We start from the raw sequence: 14,067 nt of genomic DNA, 5'->3' as shown, positions 1-14,067 counted from the left end.
AGAGGAGGAAGAAAGAAGAGGAAAATTAAAAAAAAATATCTGGAAAAGGAGGAAAACAAGTAGTAGTAGCAGTAAAATAAGTGGTAGAAATAAGAGTAGACAGAGCAGCGGAGTAGTAGTGACAAACTTAGGAATAGTGGTAGTAGCAGTAGTAGTGCCAAAGAACAAGAGTACAGGGAAGCACATGGTTGAGCTTGGATTAAAATATGGGAACTTGCAAAACCATGCCATATTAGACAATTTATGTATGATGAACATTCTAAATGTGAGTACTGTATTAACTGTAAGACAATCACAATCTCAAAATTTACGATTAATAAGAAGAAAGATTGCATTACTCATAAACTGCTTATTGCCTAAACCCTGGCAGAGTGGGATGCCCACACTTCCACTTAAGTCAGTATAGTCATGCAGAAATCTCACTCTGTCCTATGAAAAAGAAAAATTTTGCACTGAGATTTTAGTACAGTACATTAATTCATGTAGGGTGTGGGCATTTTTCCAAACACTGGAAGATAGGGCTCTATATGATAAAAGCTATGGTGACCCTTATCACTCCCAACAAGAGCAACAAGTAATGAATGAAAAATAACATGGAGAAAGTGAATACAAAAAAGTATTATATTCTTAGAAAGTTTAATTAGCGTGGCGTTAAAAGATAAAGAATCACACATAAAGTGGGAGTTGTCACAGTTGCTCTTTGCTGATGACACTGTGCTCTTGGGAGATTCTGAAGAGAAGTTGCAGAGATTGGTGGATGAATTTGGTAGGGTGTGCAAAAGAAGAAAATTAAAAGTGAATACAGGAAAGAGTAAGGTTATGAGGATAACAAAAAGATTAGGTGATGAAAGATTGAATATCAGATTGGAGGGAGAGAGTATGGAGGAGGTGAATGTATTCAGATATTTGGGAGGTGAATCATAGAATTGATGAGGGGAAAAGGTTGAGTGGTGCACTTAGGAGTCTGTGGAGACAAAGAACTTTGTCCTTGGAGGCAAAGAGGGGAATGTATGAGAGTATGGTTTTACCAACGCTCTTATATGGGTGTGAAGCATGGGTGATGAATGTTGCAGCGAGGAGAAGGCTGGAGGCAGTGGAGATGTCATGTCTGAGGGCAATGTGTGGTGTGAATATAATGCAGAGAATTCGTAGTTTGGAAGTTAGGAGGAGGTGCGGGATTACCAAAACTGTTGTCCAGAGGGCTGAGGAAGGGTTGTTGAGGTGGTTCGGACATGTAGAGAGAATGGAGCGAAACAGAATGACTTCAAGAGTGTATCAGTCTGTAGTGGAAGGAAGGCGGGGTAGGGGTTGGCCTAGGAAAGGTTGGAGGGAGGGGGTAAAGGAAGTTTTGTGTGCGAGGGGCTTGGACTTCCAGCAGGCGTACGTGAGCGTGTTTGATAGGAGTGAATGGAGATGAATGGTTTTTAATACTTGACGTGCTGTTGGAGTGTGAGCAAAATAACATTTATGAAGGGGTTCAGGGAAACTGGCAGGCCGGACTTGAGTCCTGGAGATGGGAAGTACAGTGCCTGCACTCTGAAGGAGGGGTGTTAATGTTGCAGTTTAAAAACTGTAGTGTAAAGCACCCTTCTGGCAAGACAGTGATGGAGTGAATGATGGTGAAAGATTGTCTTTTTTGGGCCACCCTGCCTTGGTGGGAATCGGCCAGTGTGATAATAAAAAAAAAAATACATTTAACAAAAAGGAGAGCAGATGATAGAGTGGGAGAGGCAATGTCAAGAAATTTTAATGAAAATAAGAAATAGAATAGATTTGTCAGTTAAAAACAGAGTAGGGAAGTTAGTAGATGGGGAGATGGAGGTTTTGGGAAGATGGCGAGAATATTTTGAGGAACTTTTAAATGTCAGCGAAGAAAGGGAAGCGGTAATTTCATGCACTGGCCAGGGAGGTATACCATCTTTTAGGAGTGAAGAAGAACAGGATGTGAGTGTGGGGGAGGTGTATGAGGCATTAAGCAGAAGGAAAGGAGTTAAAGCAGCTGGAACTGACAGGATCATGACAGAAATGTTAAAAGCAGGGGGGGATATAGTGTTGGAGTGGTTGGTATTTTTGTTTAATAAATGTATTAAAGAGGGGAAGGTACCCAGGGATTGGCGGAGAGCATGTATATTCCCTTTATATAAAGGGAAGGGGGACAAAAGAAGATTGTAAAAATTATAGAGGAATAAGTTTACTGAGTACAGTAGGGCCCCACTTATACGGCGGGTTAGGTTCCAGGCTGTCGCTGGAAAGCAGACATCGCCAGAAGGCAGAACTCCGTTTTTTCCATTTATAAATGCATATAAATGCCAGACAACAAGTTTACACTAAATTATATTGGGTTAGTAATAGAACTAGGCATTAAAAACACACAAAGTAAAATACAGTCACAGTAAATTCATTACTTATCTTAAAGTATTTGTAATCTTAATGTAGGGAGAGAGGTGAGTAGTACTTATTTGTAGGAAGTCAGGTGCAGGTAGCCCAGGTGTAGGTAGCACTGGCTCCCCGTCTCATACTTAATATACGGTAAAATGCACATACAGTACACTCATTATTTACCTTAAAATATGTGTAGTCTTAATATAGGAAGAGAGGTGAGTAGTATTTATTTGTATAAAGTCAGTGTAGGTAGCCGGTAGGTGTAGCCTGGGCTACACCTACCGGCTACCTACACTGTGGCCCAGAGCCATATTGTTAACATTGACATGCCTTGTTCACTGAATTTAATTATTTCTAACAACTCCCTTTAGATGCCATCATAAACGAAGGTAGAAATAATGAATAATTCATGCCGAAAATTGTAAACAAAAGCGGAGTGGGGGAGTGGCTGGGCCAAACGCAGATTCATGCACGTTTTCTCTGATGGCTGAGCAGAGAAAACGTAATGTTGTCCCTCCACCCGGCTCCACAAGTATTATTATCAGAGCATATAAAATATGCAATAAATGCCAGACAACAAGTTTACACTAGCTCATATTAAGTTAGCAATAGAAATATGCGTTAAAAACACAATAACAGGTAAGATACACACAGAGTACACTTATTACTTACCTTAAAATATTAATATTAATGTGTGAGAGGTGAGTGGCAGGGTGTTTATTGAATAAAATCAGAATGACACACCATCATCCTCTAACTTGGCACTTAAAGCAAGAGGCTTACGACTTCTCTTTTTATTACAGCTAACCTTTGATGCCATCGCCAATGAGAGCCAACTAGTTAACGAAAGAGTAAACGAGAGAGAGAACGAGATACAGAGTTGAGACAATGTAAGAACACAAACTGAACAGGTAGTGGACGATCACTTAGTCAGGCGAAATAAATGCGTATTAATATGTGTCTACTTTTAGTTCATTCACGTCCATTGTAAGAGTTTGTAAAACATTTACCTCAATATTTTTTTATTTTAATAATTACCTCACAATACAAATACTCTTACATTGTGTACAAGTTGTACAAGTTAGTTCAGAATAAACAAACAGCAACACACCATTTTTAGAGTGAATGAAGATAATAATAATAATAATAATAATAATAATAATAATAATAATAATTTACGTAGTAGGTTGGTAGACAGCAACCAACCAGGGAGGTACTACCGTCCTGCCAAGTGAGTGTAAAACGAAAGCCTGTAATTGTTTTACATGATGGTAGGATTGCTGGTGTCTTTTGTCTGTCTCATAAATATGCAAGATTACAGGTACGTCTTGCTACTTCTACTGCTACTTCTACTTACACTTAGGTCACACTACACATACATGTACACGTTTATTTATACACACTCATCTGAGTTTTCTTTGATTTTATCTTAATAGTTCTTGGTCTTATTACTTTTCCTTTTATATCCATGGGGAAGTGGAATAAGAATCTTTCCTCCATAAGCCATGCGTGTTGTAAAAGTCAACTAAAATGCCGGGAACAATGGGCTAGTAACCCCTTTTCCTGTAAAGATTACTAAAAAGAATAAGAAGAAGAAAATTGTCAAAGTGGGAAGTCTGAATGTGCGTGGATGTTGTGCAAATGATAAGAAAGAGATGATTGTGGATGTTATGAATGAGAAGAAACTGGATGTCCTGGCTTTAAGTGAAACAAAGCTGAAGGGGGTGGGAGAGTTTCAATGGAGAAGAATAAATGGGATTAGGTCAGGGGTTTCAAATAGAGTTAGAGCTAAAGAAGGAGTAGCAATAATGTTGAAGGATAAGCTATGGCAGGAAAAGAGGGACTACAAATGTATAAATTCAAGGATTATGTGGAGTAAAATAAAGACTGGATGTGAAAAGTGGGTTATAGTAAGCGTGTATGCACCTGGAGAAGAGAGAAGTGTAGAGGAGAGAGAGAGATTCTGGGAAATGTTGAGTGAATGCGTGGGGAGTTTTGAATCAAGTGTGAGAGTAATGGTGGTTGGGGATTTCAATGCTAAAGTGGGTAAAAATGTTATGGAGGGAGTAGTAGGTAAATTTGGGGTGCCAGGGGTAAATGTAAATGGGAAGCCTTTAATTGAGCTATGTGTAGAAAGAAATTTGGTAATAAGTAATACATATTTTATGAAAAAGAGGATAAATAAATATACAAGGTATAATGTAGCACGTAATGAAAGTAGTTTGTTAGATTATGTATTGGTGGATAAAAGGTTGATGGGTAGGCTCCAGGATGTACATGTTTATAGAGGGGCAACTGATATATCGGATCATTATTTAGTTGTAGCTACAGTTAGAGTAAGAGGTAGATGGGAAAAGAGGAAGGTGGCAACAACAAGTAAGAGGGAGGTGAAAGTGTATAAACTAAGGGAGGAGGAAGTTCGGGCGAGATATAAGCGACTATTGGCAGAAAGGTGGGCTAGTGCAAAGATGAGTAGTGGGGGGGTTGAAGAGGGTTGGAATAGTTTTAAAAATGCAGTATTAGAATGTGGGGCAGAAGTTTGTGGTTATAGGAGGGTGGGGGCAGGAGGAAAGAGGAGTGATTGGTGGAATGATGAAGTAAAGGGTGTGATAAAAGAGAAAAAGGTAGCTTACGAGAGGTTTTTACAAAGCAGAAGTGTTATAAGAAGAGCAGAGTATAGGGAGAGTAAAAGAAAGGTGAAGAGAGTGGTGAGAGAGTGCAAAAGGAGAGCAGATGAAAGAGTGGGAGAGGCACTGTCAAGAAATTTTAATGAAAATAAGAAAAAATTTTGGAGTGAGTTAAACAAGTTAAGAAAGCCTAGGGAAAGTATGGATTTGTCCGTTAAAAACAGAGTAGGGGAGTTAGTAGATGGGGAGAGGGAGGTATTAGGTAGATGGCGAGAATATTTTGAGGAACTTTTAAATGTTAAGGAAGAAAGGGAGCCGGTAATTTCATGCACTGGCCAGGGAGGTATACCATCTTTTAGGAGTGAAGAAGAGCAGAATGTAAGTGTGGTGGAGGTACGTGAGGCATTACGTAGAATGAAAGGGGGTAAAGCAGCTGGAACTGATGGGATCATGACAGAAATGTTAAAAGCAGGGGGGGATATAGTGTTGGAGTGGTTGGTACTTTTGTTTAATAAATGTATGAAAGAGGGGAAGGTACCTAGGGATTGGCGGAGAGTATGTATAGTCCCTTTATATAAAGGGAAAGGGGACAAAAGAGATTGTAAAAATTATAGAGGAATAAGTTTACTGAGTATACCAGGAAAAGTATACGGTAGGGTTATAATTGAAAGAATTAGAGGTAAGACAGAATGTAGAATTGCGGACGAGCAAGGAGGTTTCAGAGTGGGTAGGGGATGTGTAGATCAAGTGTTTACATTGAAGCATATATGTGAACAGTATTTAGATAAAGGTAGGGAAGTTTTTATTGCATTTATGGATTTAGAAAAGGCATATGATAGAGTGGATAGAGGAGCAATGTGGCAGATGTTGCAAGTATATGGAATAGGTGGTAAGTTACTAAATACTGTAAAGAGCTTTTATGAGGATAGTGAGGCTCAGGTTAGGGTGTGTAGAAGAGAGGGAGAATACTTCCCGGTAAAAGTAGGTCTTAGACAGGGATGTGTAATGTCACCATGGTTGTTTAATATATTTATAGATGGGGTTGTAAAAGAAGTAAATGCTAGGGTGTTCGGGAGAGGGGTGGGATTAAATTATGGGGAATCAAATTCAAAATGGGAATTGACACAGTTACTTTTTGCTGATGATACTGTGCTTATGGGAGATTCTAAAGAAAAATTGCAAAGGTTAGTGGATGAGTTTGAGAATGTGTGTAAAGGTAGAAAGTTGAAAGTGAACATAGAAAAGAGTAAGGTGATGAGGGTATCAAATGATTTAGATAAAGAAAAATTGGATATCAAATTGGGGAGGAGGAGTATGGAAGAAGTGAATGTTTTCAGATACTTGGGAGTTGACGTGTCGGCGGATGGATTTATGAAGGATGAGGTTAATCATAGAATTGATGAGGGAAAAAAGGTGAGTGGTGCATTGAGGTATATGTGGAGTCAAAAAACGTTATCTATGGAGGCAAAGAAGGGAATGTATGAAAGTATAGTAGTACCAACACTCTTATATGGATGTGAAGCTTGGGTGGTAAATGCAGCAGCGAGGAGACGGTTGGAGGCAGTGGAGATGTCCTGTCTAAGGGCAATGTGTGGTGTAAATATTATGCAGAAAATTCGGAGTGTGGAAATTAGGAGAAGGTGTGGAGTTAATAAAAGCATTAGTCAGAGGGCAGAAGAGGGGTTGTTGAGGTGGTTTGGTCATTTAGAGAGAATGGATCAAAGTAGAATGACATGGAAAGCATATAAATCTATAGGGGAAGGAAAGAGGGGTAGGGGTCGTCCTCGAAAGGGTTGGAAAGAGGGGGTAAAGGAGGTTTTGTGGGTGAGGGGCTTGGACTTCCAGCAAGCGTGCATGAGCGTGTTAGATAGGAGTGAATGGAGACGAATGATACTTGGGACCTGACGATCTGTTGGAGTGTGAGCAGGGTAATATTTAGTGAAGGGATTCAGGGAAACCGGTTATTTTCATATAGTCGGACTTGAGTCCTGGAAATGGGAAGTACAATGCCTGCACTTTAAAGGAGGGGTTTGGGATATTGGCAGTTTGGAGGGATATGTTGTGTATCTCTATACGTATATGCTTCTAAACTGTTATATTCTGAACACCTCTGCAAAAGCAGTGATAATGTGTGAGTGTGGTGAAAGTGTTGAATGATGATGAAAGTATTTTCTTTTTGGGGATTTTCTTTCTTTTTTTGGGTCACCCTGCCTCGGTGGGAGACGACCGACTTGTTGAAAAAAAAAAAAAAAATAAAAATAATAATAATAATAATAATATTATTATTATTAATAATAATATTATTATTATTAATAATAATAATAATAATAATAATAATAATAATAATAATTATTATTATTATTATTATTATTTATTATAAAAAGCACTAAACCCACAAGGGTCGTGAATTGCTATACATAGAGTAAAGGCATACGAAAAGAATATTTTTCTACAGTTACCCCCCAGTGTTTGACTAGAGAAAACGTAATTCTTCCGAAACGTAATTCTTCCGACACCACCTACACAGCTGCTTTGTAAACAAATCTCATATTTACATCAATTTTTATTCTGAGTACAGTGGACCCCCGCATACCGACGGCATCACATAACGATTAATCCGCATACTGCTTGCTTTAATCGCAAAAATTTTGCCTCACATACCGCTTAAAAACCCGCTCACCGATTTTCGTCCGAGACGCGTCCAATGTGCGGCCTGAGCCACGCTCACATGTTCCGCCGGTGGCATTGTTTACCAGCCAGCCTCCGCGGTAACATCCAAGCATACAATCGGAATATTTCGTATTATTACAGTGTTTTCGGTGCTTTTTCTGGAAAATAAGTGACCATGGGCCCCAAGAAAGCTTCTAGTGCCAACCCTACAGCAATAAGGGTGAGAATTACAATAGAGATGAAGAAAAAGATCATTGATAAGTATGAAAGTGGAGTGCGTGTCTCCGAGCTGGCCAGGTTGTATAATAAACCCCAATCAACCATCGCTACTATTGGTGGTACAGCTGCTGCTGCTGCTGCACTGTCAGCTGCTGCTGCTGCTGTAGCATCGTCTGCTGCTGCTGCTGCTGTAGCATCGTCTGCTGCTGCTGTAACATCGTCTGTTGCTGCTGTAGCATCGTCTGCTGCTGCTGTAGCATCGTCTGTTGCTGCTGTACCACCGTCAGCTGCTGCTGCTGCTGTAGTATCGTCTGCTGCTGCTGTAGCATTGTTTGCTGCTGCTGTAGCATCGTCTGTTGCTGCTGTACCACCGTCAGCTGCTGCTGCTGCTGTAGTATCGTCTGCTGCTGCTGTAGTATCGTCTGCTGCTGCTGTAGCATCGTCTGCTGCTGCTGCTGTAGCATCGTCTGTTGCTGCTGTACCACCGTCAGCTGCTGCTGCTGCTGTAGCATCGTCTGCTGCTGCTGTAGCATCGTCTGCTGCTGCTGTAGCATCGTCTGCTGCTGCTGTAGCATCGTCTGTTGCTGCTGTACCACCGTCAGCTGCTGCTGCTGCTGTAGCACCGTTGTTGGTGTGGCTTATTGAGAATACCAAGAAACAATTAACCCCACAGGATTTGCCACCCAGGATAACCCAAAAAAGTCAGTGTCATCGAAGACTGTCTAACTTATTTCCATTGGGGTCCTTAATCTTGTCTCCCAGGATGCAACCCACACAAGTCGACTAACACCCAGGTGAACAGGGAAAAATGCCTGGAACTAGTGCTCATATTGGTGAATTTAAAGCCAGCAAAGGTTGGTTTGAGAGATTTAAGAATCGTAGTGGCATACACAGTGTGATAAGGCCTGTTCTGGAAGAAAATGCCAAACAGAACCTACAGTACTCAGGAGGAAAAGGCACTCCCAGGACACAGTGTCTCATCAGTCATTGCTGCATCTTCAATAAAGGTAAGTGTCATTTATTCTTCATTTAGTAGACTAGTACATGCACAATATATACTGTGCATGTACTACTCTACTATTGTGCATGTATCCTTCTCTTTGTGTGTAGGAAAATGTATATTTCATGTGGTAAAAATTTTTTTTTCATACTTTTGGGTGTCTTGCACGGATTAATTTGATTTCCATTATTTCTTATGGGGAAAATTCATTCGCATACCGATTATTTCGCATAACAATGACCCCTCTTGCACGGATTAAAATCGGTATGCGGGGGTCCACTGTATATGTATCATGTTTATATGCTATGTAATGGGTTTCATATATAATTTTGGGGAAAATATCATAGATGGATTAATGAAAATGCCTATATTGATGTAAAATAAGACATTTAGTGTGCCCAAGAGTGATTATTATTACGTAGTATTGGCGTCATGAGTAGAGAGAGACTTAGCTACTTTAATGTGTACCTGCACACCAGCACAGTGTGTAAGTACATTTAGGTACAGGTACACATAAGTATAATTATCAGAGTACAAATAAAATATGCAGTAACTTTAAAACACTTGAAATTTTGGAAAGTTTCCTGACATAATAGATGTGGTCACGGAAAATGTAAACAAACCGGGTGGGGGGCGCCGTATTTAAAAGACCGCTTGCCATATAACAAATTTTGGTCATAATTTGACATCGCCGTATTAGCGGAACGCCGTAAGGCGAAACTTCGTAAAGCGGGGCCTTACTGTATACCAGGAAAAGTGTACGGTAGGGTTATAATTGAAAGAATTAGAGGTAAGACAGAATGTAGGATTGCGAATGAGCAAGGAGGTTTCAGAGTGGGTAGGGGATGTGTAGATCAAGTGTTTACATTGAAGCATATATGTGAACAGTATTTAGATAAAGGTAGGGAAGTTTTAATTGCATTTATGGATTTAGAAAAGGCATATGATAGAGTGGATAGGGGAGCAATGTGGCAGATGTTACCAGTATATGGAATAGGTGGTAAGTTACTAAATGCTGTAGAGAGTTTTTATGAGGATAGTGAGGCTCAGGTTAGGGTGTGTAGAAGAGAGGGAGACTACTTCCCAGTTAAAGTAGGTCTTAGACAGGGATGTGTAATGTCACCATGGTTGTTTAATATATTTATAGATGGGGTTGTAAAAGAAGTAAATGCTAGGGTGTTCGGGAGAGGGGTGGAATTAAATTATGGGGAATCAAATACAAAATGGAAATTGACACAGTTGCTTTTTGCTGATGATACTGTGCTTATGGGAGATTCTAAAGAAAAATAGCAAAGGTTAGTGGATGAGTTTGGGAGTGTGTGTAAAGGTAGAAAGTTGAAAGTGAACATAGAAAAGAGTAAGGTGATGAGGGTTATCAAATGATTTAGATAAAGTAAAATTGGATATCAAATTGGGGAGGAGGAGTATGGAAGAAGTGAATGTTTTCAGATACTTGGGAGTTAACGTGTCGGCGGATGGATTTATGAAGGATGAGGTTAATCATAGAACTGATGAGGAAAAAAAGGTGAGTGGTGCGTTGAGGTATATGTGGAGACAAAAAAGGTTATCTATGGAGGCAAAGAAGAGAATGTATGAAAGTATAGTAGTACCAACATTCTTATATGGGTGTGAAGCTTGGGTTGTGAACACAGCAGCGAGGAGGCAGTTGGAGGCAGTGGAGATGTCCTGTCTAAGGGCAATGTTTGGTGTAAATATTATGCATTAAATTTGGAGTGTGGAAATTAGGAGGTGTGGAGTTAATAAAAGTATTAGTCAGAGGACTGAAGAGGGGTTGTTGAGGTGGTTTGGTCATTTAGAGAGAATGGATCAAAGTAGAATGACATGGAGAGCGTATAAATCTGTAGGGGAAGAAAGGCGGGGTAGGGGTCATCCTCGAAAACGTTGGAAGGAAAGGATAAGGGAGGTTTTGTGGGTGAGGGGCTTGGACTTCCAGCAGGCGTGCATGAGTATGTTTGATAGGAGTGAATGGAGACAAATGGTATTTGGGACCTGACGATCTGTTGTAATGTGAGCAGGGTAATATTTAGTGAAGGGATTCAGGGAAACCGGTTATTTTTATATAGCTGGACTTGAGTCCTGGAAATGGGAAGTACAATGCCTGCACTCTCAAGGAGAGGTTCGGGATATTAGCAGTTTGGAGGGATGTGTTTTGTATCTTTATATGTATATGCTTCTAAACTGTTGTGTTCTGAGCACCTCTGCAAAAGCAGTGAAGACATGATAAGATTTCGTTCGGATTTTTAACCCCGGAGGGTTAGCCACCCAGTATAACCCAAGAAAGTCAGTGCGTCATCGAGGACTGTCTAACTTATTTCCATTGGGGTCCTTAATCTTGTCCCCCAGGATGCGACCCACACCAGTCGACTAACACCCAGGTACCTATTTGCTGCTAGGTGAACAGGACAATAGGTGTAAGGAAACGTGTCGAAATGTTTCCACCCGCCGACTTGTAAAAAAAAAAAAAAATTATTATGCAGGTATGTAGTCCGCCTGGGCTACATACCTACGCCTACCTACATAGCTACACGATATTTAATGTGGCCCAGAGCCATATTATTACCATCGACATACCATGTTCACTGAGTTTAATCATTTCTATCAACTACCTCTAGGTGCCATCATAAACAAAGGGAGAAATAATGAATAATTCATGCCGAGAATTGTAAACAAAAGTGTTTTGTATTAAGAGGAGTGATGTAATGTTTTCCTTCCGCCCGGCTACCACACCTCCGTAGTATATTTACCTGGAGTTTACCTGGAGAGAGTTCCGGGGGTCAACGCCCCCGCGGCCCGGTCTGTGACCAGGCCTCCTGGTGGATCAGAGCCTGATCAACCAGGCTGTTGCTGCTGGCTGCACACAAACCAATGTACAAGCCACAGCCTGGCTGATCAGGAACTGACTTTAGGTGCTTGTCCAGTGCCAGCTTGAAGACTGCCAGGGGTCTGTTGGTAATCCCCCTTATGTGTGCTGGGAGGCAGTTGAACAGTCTCGGGCCCCTGACACTTATTGTATGGTCTCTTAACGTGCTAGTGACACCCCTGCTTTTCATTGGAGGGATGGTGCATCGTCTGCCAAGTCTTTTGCTTTCGTAGTGAGTGATTTTCGTGTGCAAGTTCGGTACTAGTCCCTCTAGGATTTTCCAGGTGTATATAATCATGTATCTCTCCCTCCTGCGTTCCAGGGAATACAGGTTTAGGAACCTCAAGCGCTCCCAGTAATTGAGGTGTTTTATCTCCATTATGCGTGCCATGAAAGTCCTCTGTACATTCTCTAGGTCGGCAATTTCACCTGCCTTGAAAGGTGCCGTTAGTATGCAGCAATATTCCAGCCTAGATAGAACAAGTGACCTGAAGCGTGTCATCATGGGCTTGGCCTCCCTAGTTTTGAAGGTTCTCATTATCCATCCTGTCATTTTTCTAGCAGATGCGATTGATACAATGTTATGGTCCTTGAAGGTGAGATCCTCCGACATGATCACTCCCAGGTCTTTGACGTTGGTGTTTCGCTCTATTTTGTGGCCAGAATTTGTTTTGTACTCTGATGAAGATTTAATTTCCTCATGTTTACCATATCTGAGTAATTGAAATTTCTCATCGTTGAACTTCATATTGTTTTCTGCAGCCCACTGAAAGATTTGGTTGATGTCCGCCTGGAGCCTTGCAGTGTCTGCAATGGAAGACACTGTCATGCAGATTCGGGTGTCATCTGCAAAGGAAGACACGGTGCTGTGGCTGACATCCTTGTCTATGTCGGATATGAGGATGAGGAACAAGATGGGAGCGAGTACTGTGCCTTGTGGAACAGAGCTTTTCACCGTAGCTGCCTCGGACTTTACTCTGTTGACGACTACTCTCTGTGTATAAAATGTTTATATACTATGTAACATGTTTCATATATAATTTTGAAGAAAATATCATAGATGGATTAATGCAAATGTCTATATTACATAAAATAAGATATTTAATGTGCCCAAGAGTGAATATTATTACATAATAGAGATATGTGCTCACAGAGAATGTAAACAAACCAGGTGGCACGCGCCGCATTTGAAAGACCGCTTGCCATATAGAAAGTTTTGGTCATAATTTGAAATTGCTGCATTAGAGGAATGCCATAAGATGAAATGCCATAAAGCAGGGCCCTACTGTATCTGGAGTCTACCTGGAGAGTATTCCGGGGATCAACACCCCCGTGATCAAGTCCACGACCAGGCCTCCTGGTGGATCAGGGCCTGGTCAACCAGGCTGCTACTGCTGGCCGCACGTAGTTCAACGTTTGAACCACAGCCCGGCTGATATGGCACCGCCTTTAAGTATCTGTCCAGCTCCCTCTTGAAGGCAGGCAGGGGCCTAGTATTAATTCCCCTTATGCATGGTGGGAGGCTGTTGAACAGTCTTGGGCCCCGGACACTTGTAGTGTTTCTTCTTAAAGTCGGTACCTGACCAGCCGGGCTGTGGTTCGTACGTTGGACTGCGTGCAGCCAGCAGTAACAGCCTGGTTGATCAGGCCCTCCTCCCCTATGAGGCCTGGTCACAGACTGGGCCGCTGGGGCATTGACCCCCGGAATTCTCTCCAGGTAAACTAATGGCACTCCTACTTTTCATTGGGGTATTTTGCACCACCTGCCCAGTCTTTTACTTTCGTAGGGAGTGATTTCTGTGTGCAGATTCGGGACCATTCACTCTAGAATTTTCCAAGTGTAGATTATGATATCTCTCTCTCACCTGCATTCCAGCGAGTACAAGTCAAGTGGTTCCAAGCATTCCCAGTAGTTGAGGTGCTTGATAGAACTTGTATGTGCAGTAAAGGTTCTCTGTACACTCTCTTGATCTGCAATTTCACCTGCTTTGAACACAGATGTTAATGTACAGCAATATTTCAGCCTAGAGAGAACAAGTGATTTGAAAAGGATCATCACTGGCTTGGCATATCTTGTTCTGAATGTTCCCATTATGATCATGGCACTGTTGTGATCCTTAAAAGTGAGATCCTCAGACATTACCACTCCCAGGTCCCTCACATTATTTTTCTGCTCTATTGCATGATCAGAGTTTGTAGAACACTCAGTTCTAGTTATTATCTCCTCCAGTTTTCCATAACAGAGTAGTTGGAATTTGTCTTCATTGAACATCACATTGTTTTCCATT

The 14,067-nt window shown here is 41.2% G+C and overlaps 1 protein-coding gene across 1 annotated transcript in view; it reads right to left on the bottom strand.

The window, feature by feature from the left end:
* Window positions 1-14,067, bottom strand: part of LOC128695690 (fibrillin-2) — a gene marked incomplete in the record, with an annotated part of 295,003 nt that overhangs the window by 70,787 nt on the left and 210,149 nt on the right.

This window comes from Cherax quadricarinatus, chromosome 42, assembly GCF_038502225.1.
Source record: "Cherax quadricarinatus isolate ZL_2023a chromosome 42, ASM3850222v1, whole genome shotgun sequence".
Lineage (NCBI taxonomy): Eukaryota > Metazoa > Arthropoda > Malacostraca > Decapoda > Parastacidae > Cherax > Cherax quadricarinatus.
Note: the sequence above shows the minus strand (reverse complement) of the source record. Positions and strands in the feature narration are given on the sequence as shown.